Here is a 16412-nt window from a genome sequence, read left to right as displayed (position 1 = left end):
TTGCATATCCATATGAATTTTAAGACTAGCTTGAAAATTTCTGTGCAGAAAGCCATCTGGGATGTTGCTAGGGATGGCATTGAATCTGTAGATGAATTTAGGAAGTACCTTAACCTCATTTTTATAGTGGCACAAGTTGAGGTTTCCCAAACTATGGACCATTCACATTTAACATATTTGGAATTATTTACTATAATGGATATTGGCATTCTGCCCTTCAGTGCTCACGTTGGATAGTTATTCATCTTTAGTTTGTCATGAATTTACAAAATTTGTGGCTGGGCACAGTGGCTCTCGCCTGTAATCCCAGCACTTTTGGAGGCCTAGGTGGGAGGATTGCTTGAGCCCAAGATTTTAAGACCAGCCTGGGCAACATAGTGAGACCTCATATCTACAAAATACATTTTTAAAAATTAGCTGAGCATGGTGGCACACTCCTGTAGTCCCAGCTACTCAGGAAGCTGAGGTGGGAGGATCACTTAAGCCCAGGATGTCAAGACTGCAGTGAGCTGTAATCTCGCCACTGCACTCCAGCGTGGGTGACAGAGTGAGACCCTACCTCAAAAAAAAAGGAGAAAGTTTGCAACGTATTCATTCCTAGTATGAGAATTATTCTAGACACTGTGCTGAAGTCTTAAAAGGCAAGAAGGTATCAACCTGATCTCTCCCAAGGGAAAACAATAATACAAATGAAAACAACAACATCATCACTAACTCAATCGCCTTTGTGTTTGTGATTCAGCATTTGGCAGGCACGTCTGTGTAGGACTGGGGTGGGATAACAGAAGAAATGAGAGGCATGTGTTTGGATACCACACTGCCAGGAATCGGCAAAGGCTTTTTCATGCTGGACAAGACGATTTGTCAATCAAGTGTGTAGTTATCCTCCCTGTGGCAGGAGATATTTTTTAGGAAAATAGATTGCAGTGGCTCGATAAATGGACTTGGACCAGATCTACAGTGCATTTGCTGATGCTTTAAGCAGGAAAAATATTTACTTATTTCTATTTTTACATATTGTAAATCACCACGTATGTAGTTCTTCTTTACAGACTGATTCAGTTCCTCTCAAAATTTACCTACATGTTTTGGATTTCTGAATAATAAATTCATTCAGCTGTGATTATTAGGGAGGTTCCCAAGACAATGTCAGCTCCTGCTGCTGTACAGGGAAAACCTGCCATCTCTACTGAGCGGTTTTTAATCTGAAGGAAGGCTGAAGGAAAAGGTTTCCACAGACATGCTCTTAATTAAACACCTGCAAGAGATACAGTCAAGGGGCAGCAACCTGGGACACTAAGCCCGTGGGTGGAGGTCTTCTCACTGTCACTTCCCACCAGCTGTTTCTCATTTTTTCTCATGCATTTTTCATGCCCTCTCTCTTTCATCCCTCTCTTTTCTCGGTTCTTCCCCTTATTTCTCCCTTCTTACTCCTGTCATTTCCTAGTGCCTTTGAGTCTTCTTTTTCCTGTTTTTGTTTTCTGTTTTTGGTAGGGAAGTATCTTTTATTTCCTCATCTTCTATTCTTATAATTAAATTATGTATATGTGATCTTTGTAAAATATCTAAACAAAACAAATGCCCATAAACTAATAAATGAAAGTCATCCATGTGCCTAGCGCAGTCCTGCTCCTTGGTGGTAAACACTGCTAATAGTTTGTGTGTGAGGACATAGGAGGTTTTCTATGAATATAGATATATCAATTCAATTCAAACATTTATTGATCACCTCCAGTGTGCTCAACACTATTGAGATATTATGGTGAACAAGTAAATAAATCTCTGCCTTCAGGGAACTTATTTCTAATGATGAGAGCAACAATAAAAAATCCACATATATCTAGATATTTTACCAAACTGGGATCATACACCATATGTTGATCTAAGACTTGTATTGGAATGTGTGTATTTAAAAATTACTTCATTATGAAAATTTTGATACACATAAAATAATGCAAGAGGAAAAGTAAAGTATATAATATAAAATCATGATGCTAAGATATTTTAAAATTTCCCTTTCATAGAGCACAAAGAGGCTACTGTATCTTTTCAGCATAAAGCATTTGCCCAGTTTTGTCTTAATGGGCTTATAGTAGACCCTGTAGATGCTACTGGAATATGAATTTTGCATAACTTTGTGGCTGGAGGGTGTGGTAAAGGTTGAGCTGCCCTTTCATAAATACCTTGGCTAGGTCAGCATCAGCCGCTGCTATCAGCCAGGAGTATTCTTTACATTCAAGGATGCTGAGAGTTCTCTGGTCATCAAGTCTTCATTTGTACTCTTGTACCATTGTTAAGTGGAAGCATTAGCTGTTGCATATACACTGTGATGAGAAGAATAACCTTTGAGAGTTATTTTAAATAACATTTTCTCTATTTTAACCGAAATTGTGTGATTACGTATATGTATTCTGAGACTCTTTGGTGGCAATTAGAAGGAATATGCATATTTGGGGACATCTTTGAGTTTGCAATTGCAGGCTAGATCACAGGATTAGCCATAGAGCAAAAAGCAGTGGCCCTGTTTTTATTTGTAATTTTGCACTTGTCAGTTTACAAAAGAGGGTCAGGTTTACTTTCTTCATTAACATATTCAAAGGACCATGAACAGATATTGTGTGTTCTTCTGCATGCATTACAAACTAAAATAAGTCATTTTAATTGGATTTACCATTACAGATGCTGTACATTTCAAAATTAGATTTTATGAACCCAAGAAGAGGTGAATAGCTACAGAGTAGGAGATCTGGCATTTAGTCATGTCTACATGGATATTGTGAGTTCTGATATTAGTGGGTCATCTTGTCTCTTTTTATAGCCTGTGCTTTAAATAGCTGCTCTCAAAAGGTCTGATGCCATAATAAAAAATTAAATAGGGGTTAATGTAAATATTTACCTATTGCTAAGATAGTGTGTTTGGAAATATTTAGTAGTGGCTGTGGCTATAGTGGTCAGGGACTAGTGTTTCTTTAAGCTCATGTTCAAACATGCCCCTACTCATTTACACTGCAGGAACTGAATGGTGATTATTTGGGTGAATAAAGTAATGCCCTTTCAGATGCCTTTTCCCCACATTTCTGTTGTTAAGGAATACTCTGGCATATTCAAAATGTGGGATGAAGAGATTTCTTTTTAACTGTGCTTTGCAAATTATCCAAGGAATCTAATTCTCAAAGGCAGTTATTTTCATGACTACAAAAAATTTTTAAAAACCCACACAATTAGCCGGATGTGGTGGCACTTGCCTGTAGTCCTAGCTACTCAGGAGGCTTAGGCAGGAAGATCGCTTGAGCCCAGGAGTTTGAGGCTGCATGAAGCTATGATTGCACCACTGCACTCCAGCTTGGGTGACAGAGTGAGACCCTGTCTCTAAAAATAAATAAATAAAATAATAAAAAATAAATAAATAAAGATGGAGATTAAAGTTTTAAAACCCTCCATTTTAAACACTTAATATTTTCATGTCTGCACACTATATGAATACACATATATGTGTAAATATTGATGTTTACAAAAATTACAGAAATGAATGGCTTCCCTTTATTTGCAGCACATACAAACATGTCTGGTCTATGAAAAGGCATGTTTGAAAAGATGAGGGAGCTCACTATCATACTGCTCTCGTCCTTGGAAACAGGTCTTAATTATTAATATACTTAAGGTTATATTGTAACCTTAATATAATATTGAGTCAGGACCTGAAAGTCCTGAGGTGGAAGGACTTTCAGGTCCTGACTCAATATTATGTGCTGAAAGCGTCCCAGGAGGTACTTGGCGTAGGTTAAGTATAAAACCTTTTTTTTTCATTTTTTTAATATATGATCTATTTTATCAGTTTAGTGCTAGATGTCCTTTCACTGTGTGCTCTTGGCATCCTGGGCTCAATACTATTGTAACACTTATCACTCTGGGCTTTCACTGCTTCCTGCTTCTAGATGCAGAGTCCCAGGAGATCCAGACCAGTGTCTAACTGGTTTCTGTATCTATCCCCAGTGCTGCACAGGGCCTGATATAAGATAGGAGCCTAACAAAGGTTTGTTGAAAGAACAAATTCATGAATGATTAGAGTGGCTGAAAAACACATGGAAAAAAAAGTTAAAGTTGTGTGGAATTGTGGATTCCTGTTTTGTATTCCTATTCTTTCCTTCCATCCTCTCATTCCTTTCTTACATTTCACATCTTCCTTAGAATTCCACTTTGTGCTACTGAGGGTAAGATAATCCTGTGGTTCCTTCCTTTAAAACACACTTAAAAGTCTGAGCATCTGAGAACAGCCAGATCTGTGCATGTTTTTTTCAGATGTGGACACTATTCATTATTATGTGCTGTGTAAGCACGTGGTAAAATGACATTGAATGCATAGTAGGCGCTCAGGCAAACACTGGAAGTTTGGCTTGACATTGTACATGTCTTTAATGTGATCTCAGAGTTCCTTTGATCTTTGTTGCCACATCTAACTGATTTTGTTTCTCCATTTTAGATTGTTTGTGTCAAGTCATTCATATTTACCCTTCAGCTCTAGAGGGGTAAAATTCTGTTTGGGATGTTTTCTTTCAGTTATGACTAAAATAATTTTAAGGTGGTCCTTCAAAATGGATGTTTTGTGAAAAATGAAAAGTAAACCTGTGATAAGAGCAAAATCCAAAACCAAAACACATCTGTAATAATGTTGTTGCACATATAAGTGCTTGCTATTGTTAGATTTTTTTTAAAAAGTTGCTTAAGTGGTGAGTATAAAAGGTTATCCTACTCTCCTTGAAATTTACATTTCACACACTAAAAATGCAGTGGAGCATCTGTTCAAGTGTTCATTGGCCATTCTTATTTCCTCTTCTGTAAAATGCCTGCTTGTGTTTTATTTTTCATGTATTTATGGGGTTGTCTTTTTCTTATTATTGACATAATCTTTTATATATCCTTGATATTAATTACTAATTCTTTGTCATTACATGTGTTAAAATTATCTTCAGTCAGGTTTTGGACTGTCTCATCACTTTCTTTATCATGTATTTTGAGGAAAGAAAAGAAAAATTTTAATGTAGCATAATTAATCAATTTTTTTATTTTATGCTTTCTGCTACTTCCATCTTGCTTTAAAAATTCTATCCTACCCATAGGTTACACAGATATCATACTATATTTTCTCTGATCTGATTCCCAACAGTGTAAGATTTGAATCCTCACCAATGCATGACCGTTAGCGTGAAGGTGGAAATTGTTAGATATACCAGGGGTAACTGCTATTATTTGTTGGCTTCTCCCACAAGATATTCACCTAAGTAATGATTTTGGCCTCTGAGGATTTGCTTGTCTTTCCAGCCAGCTCAGTGATGCATTAAAAAAGATTGTTTTTTGAGACAGGGTCTTGCTCTGTCACCCAGGCTGTAGTGCAGTGGTGCAATCACAGCTCACTGCAGCCTCGACCTCCTGGGCTCAAGAGATCCTTCCACCTCAGCCTACCCAGTAGCTGGGACTACAGGCGCCTGCCACCACACTTGGCTAATTTTTGTATTTTTCGTAGAGACGGAGTTTCACTGTGTTGGCCCAGCTGCCCTCGAACTCCTGACCTCAAGTGAATCTGCATGCCTTGGCCTCCCAAAGTGCTGGGATTACAGGTGTGAGCCATCGTGCCTGGCTGAAAAGGATTTAATTTTATTTTTCCCACCATGTTTTTGTATTTTGTACTAGAAGGGTTTTCAGGATTTTTAGTTACCCATATGACCAATAAGGAGAGCTATGTTTTTCAAACTTAGAAGTTCAATGTTTAGATTCAAATATGATATCTAATGTAAGAGTTTTTCTTGTACACAAGACGTGAGATATGGATCAGGAAACATAACCCATTACCCTATCCACAGATGGCTTAAAGGGGGAAAAGATGGGAGTGGTGTTCTGGCTCTGGGGTCCTTTGTGATTGTTTGGGGAAGGTGATGCAGAATTAAAATCTTTGCAGAACTGTAGTGCTAATAAACTCAGCATGTTACCTGTGGCGTATTCGTATGGTCTGCAGCAACCTCAATTCTTGCCTCCTCATTAAAAGAATTCAACTGAGGGGCATAAGGCAGAAGAAGAGACCGAGGCAAGTTTTAGAGCAGGAGTGAAAGTTTATTAGAAAGCTTTAGAGCAAGAATGAAAGGAAGTAAAGTACACTTGGAAGAGGGTCAGGTGGGCGACTTGAGAGATCAAGTGTATGGTTTGACCTTTGGTCTTGGGGTTTTATATGTTGGGATGCTGCTGGGATCTTATGTTTCTTCTCCCCTGATTCTTCCCTTGAGGTGGGCTGTTCACACATGCAGTGGCTTGCTAGCACTTGGGAGGGGAGCATGCACAGTGTGTTTACTGAAATTGTATGCATCCTTACTTGAGGCATTCTTCCCTTACCAGTCAAATGTCCTAGAAGGTCATAATACCAGTTAAACTCCACCACTTTTCCTCTTAATGTGCATGCATGAGCCCACTTACCCAACTCCTGAGATCTTATCAGGAGCTGCTGATCACCAGTTTCAGATGTTTCTGTTTATTGGGAGGTGGCCTTTCCTTGGCACTGGCTGTGACCAATTATTATTTTAGAGAGACAGTTTCATAACTGCCTGATCATCACCTGTTGGTTGCCTGACATTCCTGGTGGGGAAGGTGTCCCTCTCCTGCCCTGCTCATGTCTGACTAGCTACCCTCTGTAACAAGCATTGTCTGTGACTGCAAGAATGCTAACTTTTACATGAAACCTTTGAAATTGTAATGTCATTTTTTCTTTATAACAATGGCCAACATTTATTGAGCACTTACCATACACTAAGGTAAGTGCTTTGCATGTATGAAAAACTTATTTATTACAATAACCCTGTGAAATAGGTGCTGCCATTTTTTCCACTTTACCAATAAAAGAAACAGACACAGATCTTAAGTAGCTTGCCCAAGGTCACATAACTACCAAGTGGTACAGCTGGAATTTGAACCCAGTCAATCTGTTTCTGGAGTGAGAACTCATAAGGAGTATGCTATATGACCTCTATAGGAAATGCTTATTTGTTCAGAAAAATAAGAATTTTTTTCTTTTCCAAGATGGCCAAATAGGAACAGCTCCAGTCTGCAGCTCTCAGCGTGATCGACACAGAATATGGGTGATTTCTGCATTTCCAACTGAGGTACCTGGTTCATCTCACTGGGACTGGTTGGACAGTGGGTGCAGCCCATGGAGGGCGAGCCAAAGCAGGGCAGGGCGTTGCCTCACCCAGGAAGCACAAGGGGTCAGGGGATTTCCCTTTCCTAGCCAAGGGAAGCCGTGACAGATGGCACCTGGAAAAATAGGACACTCCCGCCCAAATACTGTGCTTTTCCAATGGTCTTAGCAAACGGCACACCAGGAGATTATATCTCGCACCTGGCTCGGCAGATCCCAAGCCCACAGAGCCTTGCTTACTGCTAACACAGCAGTTTGAGATCGACCTGTCAGGCAGCAGCCTAGCAGGGGGAGGGGGGTCCGCCATTGCTGAGGCTTGTATAGGTAAACAAAGCAGCTGGGAAAGCTCAAACTGGGCGGAGCTCACTGCACTCAGCAAGGCCTGCTGCCTCTGTAGTCTCCACCTCTGGGGGCAGGGCATAGCTGAACAAAAGGCAGCAGAAACTTCTGCAGACTTAAACGTCCCTGTCTGACAGCTCTGAAGAGAGCAGTGGTTCTCCCAGCATGGTGTTTGAGCTCAGAGAACAGACAGACTGCCTCCTCAAGTGGGTCCCTGACCTCCATGTAGCCTAACTGGGAGACACCTCCCAGTAAGGGCCGACTGACACCTCATACAGGCAGGTGCCCCTCTGGGACGAAGCTTCCAGAGGAAGGATCAGGCATCGATATTTGCTGTTCTGCAATATATGCTGTTCTGCAGCCTCCGCTGGTGATACCCAGGCAAACAGTCTGGAGTGGACCTCCAGCAAACTCCAACAGACCTGCAGCTGAGGGACCTGACTCTTAGAAGGAAAACTAACAAACAGAAAGGAATAGCGTCAACATCAATGAAAAGGACATCCACAGCAAAACGCCATATGTAGGTCACCAACATTAAAGACTAAAGGTAGATAAAACCACAAAGATGGGGAGAAACCAGAGCAGAAATGCTGAAAATTCTAAAAACCACAGAGCCTTTTCTCCTCCAAAGGATTGCATCTCCTCACCAGCAATGGAACAAAGCTGGACAGAGAATGACTTTGATGAGCTGACAGAAGTAGGCTTCAGAAGGTCGGTAATAACAAACTTCTCCGAGCTAAAGGAGGATGTTTGAACCCATAGCAAGGAAGCTAAAAACCTTGAAAAAAGATTAGAGGAATGGCTAACTAGAATAAAAAGTGACCTGATGAGCTGAAAACCATGGCACAAGAACTACATGACACATGCAGAAGCTTCAATAGCTGATTCGATCATGTGGAAGAAAGGGTATCGGTGATTGAAGATGAAATTAATGAAACCAAGCGAGAAGAGAAGTTTAGAGAAAAAAAGAGTAAAAACAAACAAACAAAGCCTCCAAGAAATATGGGACTATGTGAAAAGACCAAATCTACGTTTGATTGTTGTACCTGAAAGTGACAGGGAGAAAGAACCAAGTTGGAAAACACTCTTCACGATGTTATCCAGGAGGACTTCCACAACCTAGCAAGGCAGGCCAACATTCAAATTCAGGAAATACAGAGAACACCACAAAGATAATCCTCAAGAAGAGCCATCCCAAGACACATAATTGTCAGATTCACCAAGGTTGACATGAAGGAAAAAATATTAAGAGCAGCCAGAGAGAAAGGTTGGGTTACCCACAAAGGGAAGCTCATCAGACTAATAGCGGATCTCTCGGCAGAAACTCTACAAGCCAGAGGAGACTTGGGGCCAATATTCAACACTCTTAAAGAAAATAATTTTCAACCCAGAATTTCATATCCAGCCAAACTAAGCTTCATAAGTGAAGGAGAAATAAAATCCTTTACAACTAGTTCAACCCTTGTGGAAGTCAGTGTGGCGATTCCTCAGGGATCTAGAACTACAAATTCCATTCGACCCAGCCATCCCATTACTGGGTATATACCCAAAGGACTATAAATCATGCTGCTATAAAGACACATGCACACGTATGTTTATTGCCGCATTATTCACAATAGCAAAGACTTGGAACCAACCCAAATGTCCAACAATGATAGACTGGATTAAGAAAATGTGGCACATATACACCATGGAATACTATGCAGCCATAAAAAATGATGAGTTCATGTCCTTTGTAGGGACATGGATGAAATTGGAAATCATCATTCTCAGTAAACTATCGCAAGAACAAAAAACCAAACACTGCATATTCTCACTCATAGGTGGGAATTGAACAATGAGAACACATGGACACAGGAAGGGGAACATCACACTCTGGGGACTGTTGTGGGGTGGGGGGAGGGGGGAGGGATAGCATTGGGAGATATACCTAATGCGAGATGACGAGTTGGTGGGTGCAGCGCACCAGCATGGCACATGTATACATATGTAACTTACCTGCACATTGCGCACATGTACCATAAAACCTAAAGTATAATAATAATAATAATAATAATAATAAAAGGAAAAAAAAAAAAAGGAAAACCCAATAGACAAAAACTGATACTTTAAAAAAAAAAAATAAATAAAATCCTTTACAGATAAGCAAATGCTGAGAGATTTTGTCACCACCAGGCCTGCCTTACAAGAGCTCTTAAAGGAAGCACTAAACATGGAAAGGAACAACCAGTATCAACCACTGCAAAAAACATGCCAAATTGTAAAGACCATCGATGCTAGGAAGAAACTGCATCAATTAATGGACAAAATAACCAGCTAACATCATAATGACAGGATCAAATTCACACATAACAATATTAATCTTAAATGTAAATGGGCTAAATGCTCCAATTAAAAGACACAGACAGGCAAACTGGACAAAGATTCAAGACCCATCAGTGTGCTGTATTCAGGAGACCCATCTCACGTGCAGAGACACACATAGGCTCAAAATAAAGGGATGGAGGAAGATCTACCAAGAAAATGGAAAGGAAAAAAAAAAAAAGCAGGGGTTGCAATCCTAGTCTCTGATAAAAGAGACTTTAAACCAGCAAAGATCAAAAGAGACAAAGAAGGCCATTACATAATGGTAAAGGGATCAATTCAACAAGAAGAGCTAACTATCCTAAAAATATATGCACCCAATACAGGAGCACCCAGATTCATAAAGCAAGTCCTGAGTGACCTACAAAGACCCTTAGATTCCCACACAATAATAATGGGAGACTTTAACACCCCACTGTCAATATTAGACAGATCAACATGACAGAAGGTTAACAATGATATCCAGGACTTGAACTTAGCTCTACAGCAAGCAGACCTAATAGACATCTACAGAACTCTCCACCCCAAATCAACAGAATGTACATTCTTCGCAGCACCACATCACACTTATTTCAAAATTGACCACATAGTTGGAAGTAAAGCTCTCCTCAGCAAATGTAAAAGAACAGAAACCACAACAAACTGTCTCTCAGACCACAGTGCAATCAAATTAGAACTCAGGATTAAGAAACTCACTCAAAACCGCACAACTACATGGAAACTGAACAACTTGCTCCTGGATGACCACTGAGTAAATGATGAAATGAAGGCAGAAATAAAGATGTTCTTTGAAACCAACGAGAACCAAGACACAATGTACCGGAATCTCTGGGACACATTTAAAGCAGTGTGTAGAGGGAAATTTATAGCACTAAATGCCAACAAGAGAAAGCAGGAAAGATCTAAAATCGACAGCCTAACATCACAATTAAAAGAACTAGAGAAGCAAAAGCAAACAAATTCAAAAGCTAGCAGAAGACAATAAGTAAGATCAGAGCAGAACTGAAGGAGATAGAGACACAAAAAATCCTTCAAAAAATCAATGAATCCAGGAGCTGGTTTTTTGAAAGGTCAACAAAATTGATAGACCGCTAGCAAGACTAATAAGGAAGAAAAGAGAGAAGAATCAAATAGACACAATAAAAAACGATAAAGGGGATATCATCACCGATCCTACAGAAATACAAACTACCATCAGAAAATACTGTAAACACCTCTATGCAAATAAACTAGAAAATCTAGAAGAAATGGATAAATTCCTGCACACATACACCCTCCCCAGACTAAACCAGGAAGAATTTGAATCTCCGAATAGACCAATAACAGGCTCTGAAATTGAGGCAATAATTAGTAGCCTACCAACAAAAAAGAGTCCAGGACCAGACGGATTCACAGCCGAATTCTACCAGAGTCCCAAGGAGGAGCTGGTACTATTCCTTCAGAAACTATTCCAATCAATAGAAAAAGAGGGAATCCTCCCTAACTCATTTTATGAGGCCAGCATCATCCTGATACCAAAGCCTGGCAGAGACACAACAAAAAAAGAGAATTTTAGGCTAATATCCCTGATGAATATCAATGTGAATATCCTCAATAAAATACTGGCACACCGAATCCAGCGGCACATCAAAAAGCTTGTCCACCATGATCAAGTCGGCTTCATCCCTGGGATGCAAGACTGGTTCAACATATGCAAATCAATAAACATAATCCATCACATAAACAGGACCAACGACAAAAACCACATGATTATCTCAGTAGATGCAGAAAAGGCCTTCGACAAAATTCAACAGTGCTTCATGCTAAAAACTCTCAGTAAACTAGGTATTGATGGAACGTATCTCAAAATAATAAGAGCTATTTTTGATAAACTCACAGCCAATATCATACTGAATGGGCAAAGACTGGAAGCATTTCCTTTGAAAACTGGCACAAGACAGGGATGCCCTCTCTCACCACTCCTATTCAAGATAGTGTTGGAAGTTCTGGCCAGGGCAATCAGGCAAGAGAAAGAAATAAAGGGTATTCAGTTAGGAAAAGAGGAAGTCAAATTGTTCCTGTTTGCAGATGACATGATTGTATATTTAGAAAACCCCATCGTCTCAGCACAAAATCTCCTTAAGCTGAGAAGCAACTTCAGCAAAGTCTTAGGATACAAAATCAATGTGCAAAAATCACAAGGATTCCTATACACTAATAACAGACAAACAGAGCCAAATGATGAGTGAACTCCCATTCACAATTGCTACAAAGAGAATAAAATACCTAGGAATCCAACTTACAAGTGATGTGAAGGACCTCTTCAAGGAGAACTACAAACCACTGCTCAACGAAATAAAAGAGGACACAAACAAATGGAAGAACATTCCAAGCTCATGGATAGGAAGAATCAATATTGTGAAAATGGCCATGCTGCCCAAGGTAATTTATAGATTCAGTGCCATCCCCATCAAGCTACCAATGACTTTCTTCACAGAATTGGAAAAAACTACTTTAAAGTTCATATGGAACCAAAAAAGAGCCCACATTGCCAAGTCAATCCTAATCCAAAAGAACAAAGCTGGAGGCATCATGCTACCTGTCTTCAAACTATACTACAAGGCTAAAGTAACCAAAACAGCATAGTACTGGTACCAAAACAGATATATAGACCAATGGAACAGAACAGAGGCCTCAGAAATAACACCAGACATCTACAACCATCTGATCTTTGACAAACCTGAGAAAAACAAGAAATGGGGAAAGGATTCCCTATTTAATAAATGGTGCTGGGAAAACTAGCTAGCCATATGTAGAAAACTGAAACTGGATCTCTTCCTTACACCTTATACAAAAATTAACTCAAGATGGATTAAAGACTTAAATATTAGACCTAAAACCATAAAAACCCTAGAAGAAAACCTAGGCAATACCATTGAGGACATAGGCATGGGCAAGGACTTCATGACTAAAACACCAAAAGCAACGGCAACAAAAGCAAAAATAGACAAATGGGATCTAATTAAACTAAAGAGCTTCTGCACAGCAAAATAAACTACCATCAGAGTGAACAGGCAACCTACAGAATGGGAGAAAAATTTTGCAATCTACCCATCTGGCAAAGGGCTAATATCCAGAATCTACAAACAACTTAAATTTACAAGGAAAAACCAAAGAACCCCATCAAAAAGTGGGCAAAGGATATGAACAGACACTTCTCAAAAGAGGACATTTATGCATCCAACAGACACATGAAAAAATGCTCATCATCACTGGCCATCAGAGAAATGCAAATCAAAACCACAGTGAGATACCATCTCACACCCATTAGAATGGTGATCATTAAAAAGTCAGGAAACAACAGATGCTGGAGAGTATGTGGAGAAATAGGAATGCTTTTACACTGTTGGTGGGAGTGTAAACTAGTTCAACCATTGTGGAAGACAGTGTCGCAATTCCTCAAGGATCTAGAACTAGAAATACCATTTGACCCAGCAATCCCATTATTGGGTATATACCCAAAGGATTATAAATCATGCTACTATAAAGACACATGCATACGTATGTTTATTGCGGCACTATTCACAATAGCAATAACTTGGAACCAAGCCAAATGTCCAACAATGATAGACTGGATTAAGAAAATGTGGCACATATACACCATGGAATACTATGCAGCCACAAAAAAGGATGAGTTCATGTCTTGTGCAGGGACATGGATGCAGCTGGAAATCATCATTCTGAGCAAACTATCACAAGGACAGAAAACCAAACACCGCCTTTTCTGACTCATAGGTGGGAATTGAACAATGACAACACTTGGACACAGGGCGGGGAACATCACACCCCGGGGCCTGTGGTGGGGTGGGTGGAGGAGGGAGGGATAGCATTAGGAGAAATACCTAATGTAAATGACGAGTTAATGAGTGCAGCAAACCAACATGGCACATGTATACCTATGTAACAAACCTGCACATTGTGCACATGTGCCCTAGATCTTGAAGTATAATAAAAAAAAGAATTAAATGTGTATAAGATAATAATCCCCAAATATAACATATTGGTGCTATGATGTCATTGCAGTCTTTTTTCCCTAGCATACATTTCCAAAAGTGTAGCCGACTTCTTATGTTTTTGGTATTTTTCTCTTTCATACCTCTTTTTTAAATAATTAAATCCTTTTGAAAAGATAAGTGGAAAAAAGTACATTCATCGTTCAAATGAATTTTTTCTTATAAATACTAAATTTTTCCTTGAGTTTTTTGGTAATGGCTTAGTGGGGATATAATACACGTACAATACAATTTACCCATTTAAATTAAACGTTTTTAGCATATCCACAGAGGTGTATATAACCATCACTGCAATCAATTTTAGAACATTTTGTTACTCCCCAAACAAACCCTGTACCTTTTAGTTATCATTTCCAAAGCTCCCTGATTCCCCTAGCCCTAGGCAATCCCTAATCTACTTTCTATCTTTCTCTCTATGCTTATTCTAAACATTTCATAGAAATGAAATAACACAATATTTGGTCTTTTGTGTCTGGCTTCTTTCACTTAGCGTATTTTTTTCAAGATTCATCCATGTTGTAGGATGTATTAGTCCTTCATTTCTTTTTATTGCCAAATAATTTTCCACTGTATGAATATGCTGCTTTTGTTTATCCATTCTACAGTTAATGGATATTTGAGTTATTTCCACCTTTGGGGTTTTATGAATAATGTGGCTATTAACATTTGTGTATAAGTTTTTGCGTAGAAATATGTTTTCATTTTTCTTTGCTGTATATCTAGAAGTAGAATTGCTGGGACATATGGTAAATCTATGTGTAACCTTTTGAGGAATTGCAAAACTCTATCTTGTAGGGGATGAACCATTTTACATTTTATAATAACATTTTACATTTACATGTATGAGGGTTCCAATTTGTCCACGTACTAATCAACACTTGTTCTTGTCCATCTTTTTGTTATAGACCTCCTCTTGGGAGTGATGTGGTATCATTGTGGTTTCCATATACATTTTCATAATGACTAAATGATGTTGAGCATCCTTGCATGCGCTCATGGACCACTTGTATATCTTCTTTGGAGATATGTCTATTCAAATATTTTGCCCATTTTAACTCAATTCTGTGTCTTTTCGTTATTGATTTATAAGTGTTCTTTATATTCTAGATACATGTCTCTTATCAGATATACGATTTGCAAATATATCCTCTTATTCTGTACATCATCTTTTCACTTTCTTAGTATCTTTTGAAGCACAAAGTTTTAATTTTGATGAAGCCCAATTTATATAATTTTAAACATTTGTACTTTTGATGTAATGTATAAATAGGAAGGTTTTGCCAAATGCAAGGTCATAAAGATTTACTTCTATAATTTAATATTTTGACTGTTTTAGCTGTTACATTTTGGTGTTTGATCTACTTTTCGTTAATTTATATATACATACATATATATATGACATATGTAGATATCCTATTATTTCATCACTGTTTCTTGAAAATACTGTTCTTTTCCCCAGTGAATTTATTTGTTCTTGTCAAAAGTCATTTGAGAGAGGCATCATGATGGCTGAATAGAAATGTCTCATACTTGCCCCCTCCACTTAGAAAAACCAGAATAGTGTATAGACAATCACACATTTTGGATACATTATCCAAGAAAGAACACTGAACTTCAACAGAAGAGTGACAAGAAACACCAAAATCAAGGAAAGAGAAGGAAGAGAGGCAGCCTGCTTGGCCGGGATTGGCAGGGAGCTGGGAGTGACTTCCCAACACAGGGAAAGGTTAAGTGAGAGACTTTCAGTGACTCACATCCCCACACTGGAATCATGCAATCCTGGCCATGGAAGAGGCCCTCTATCTTCTCAAAGCCTGAAACAAACATAAGGAGTTACCAGGAGACCGTGAGATGGAACTGCTACAGGGAAGGAACTAGCACTAGGACCCACACCTGTTCTGAGTCTTGAGTGGCTACATCAAGACACTATTTGCAGTCTTAGCCTTTAACAGACTGCACACTATCCTGGGACCCAGAGGTGTTGGGACTGAGGTGTTATTGCTGCTGGAAACTGGGGAATCAGCCTGCTGGTAACTGCCAACACTGCTGTCAGTGTACACTACCCTGGGGCACAAAGATAGGCATGCTCAGAGACTGGGAGTAAGCTGGGAATTAACTTATGCAGCTGGAGCTGAGAAGCAAGTGCATGGGTTGCAGCTGCCGGTGCTAGAAAGTGAGGACCACTGGGACTGAGCTGGGACGTGAGTGAAGCATGAGTTGTGGCTGCAACTGAGTCATGGGGCTCCTACAGCTGGGGCTGAGGCACAAGCTAAAAATGGGCTACCACTATGTTGCTCAGGTTAGTCCCAGTCATCAGGGTTCAAGTGATCCTCCTGCCTTGGCCTCCCAAAGCACTAGCATTACAGGCATGAGCCAGCATGCCCAAGCAGTGTGCTACCACTGCTAGAGCTGGGGAGTGTGCCCCACTGGGATCAGAGTGTGAGAGTTACATGTGCTCACCACCCACCAGCTCAGAC

At 39.5% G+C, this 16412-nt stretch overlaps 1 protein-coding gene across 4 annotated transcripts in view; it reads left to right on the top strand.

Moving 5' to 3' along the window:
* The window catches only part of MCF2 (MCF.2 cell line derived transforming sequence), a 125532-nt gene that overhangs the window by 24653 nt on the left and 84467 nt on the right, over positions 1-16412 (top strand). The window contains exon 2 of one of the 4 annotated variants that reach the window (XM_054471506.2): positions 7063-7145. The exons of the other annotated variants lie outside the window; for them this stretch is intronic. The gene's annotated coding sequence lies outside the window, so the exon portion shown is untranslated. The remainder of the gene's footprint in view (positions 1-7062; positions 7146-16412) is intronic. 4 annotated transcript variants of the gene reach the window in all.

Source organism: Pongo pygmaeus, chromosome X, assembly GCF_028885625.2.
Source record: "Pongo pygmaeus isolate AG05252 chromosome X, NHGRI_mPonPyg2-v2.0_pri, whole genome shotgun sequence".
Classification (NCBI taxonomy): domain Eukaryota; kingdom Metazoa; phylum Chordata; class Mammalia; order Primates; family Hominidae; genus Pongo; species Pongo pygmaeus.
This window is presented reverse-complemented; position numbering and strand designations above follow the sequence as displayed.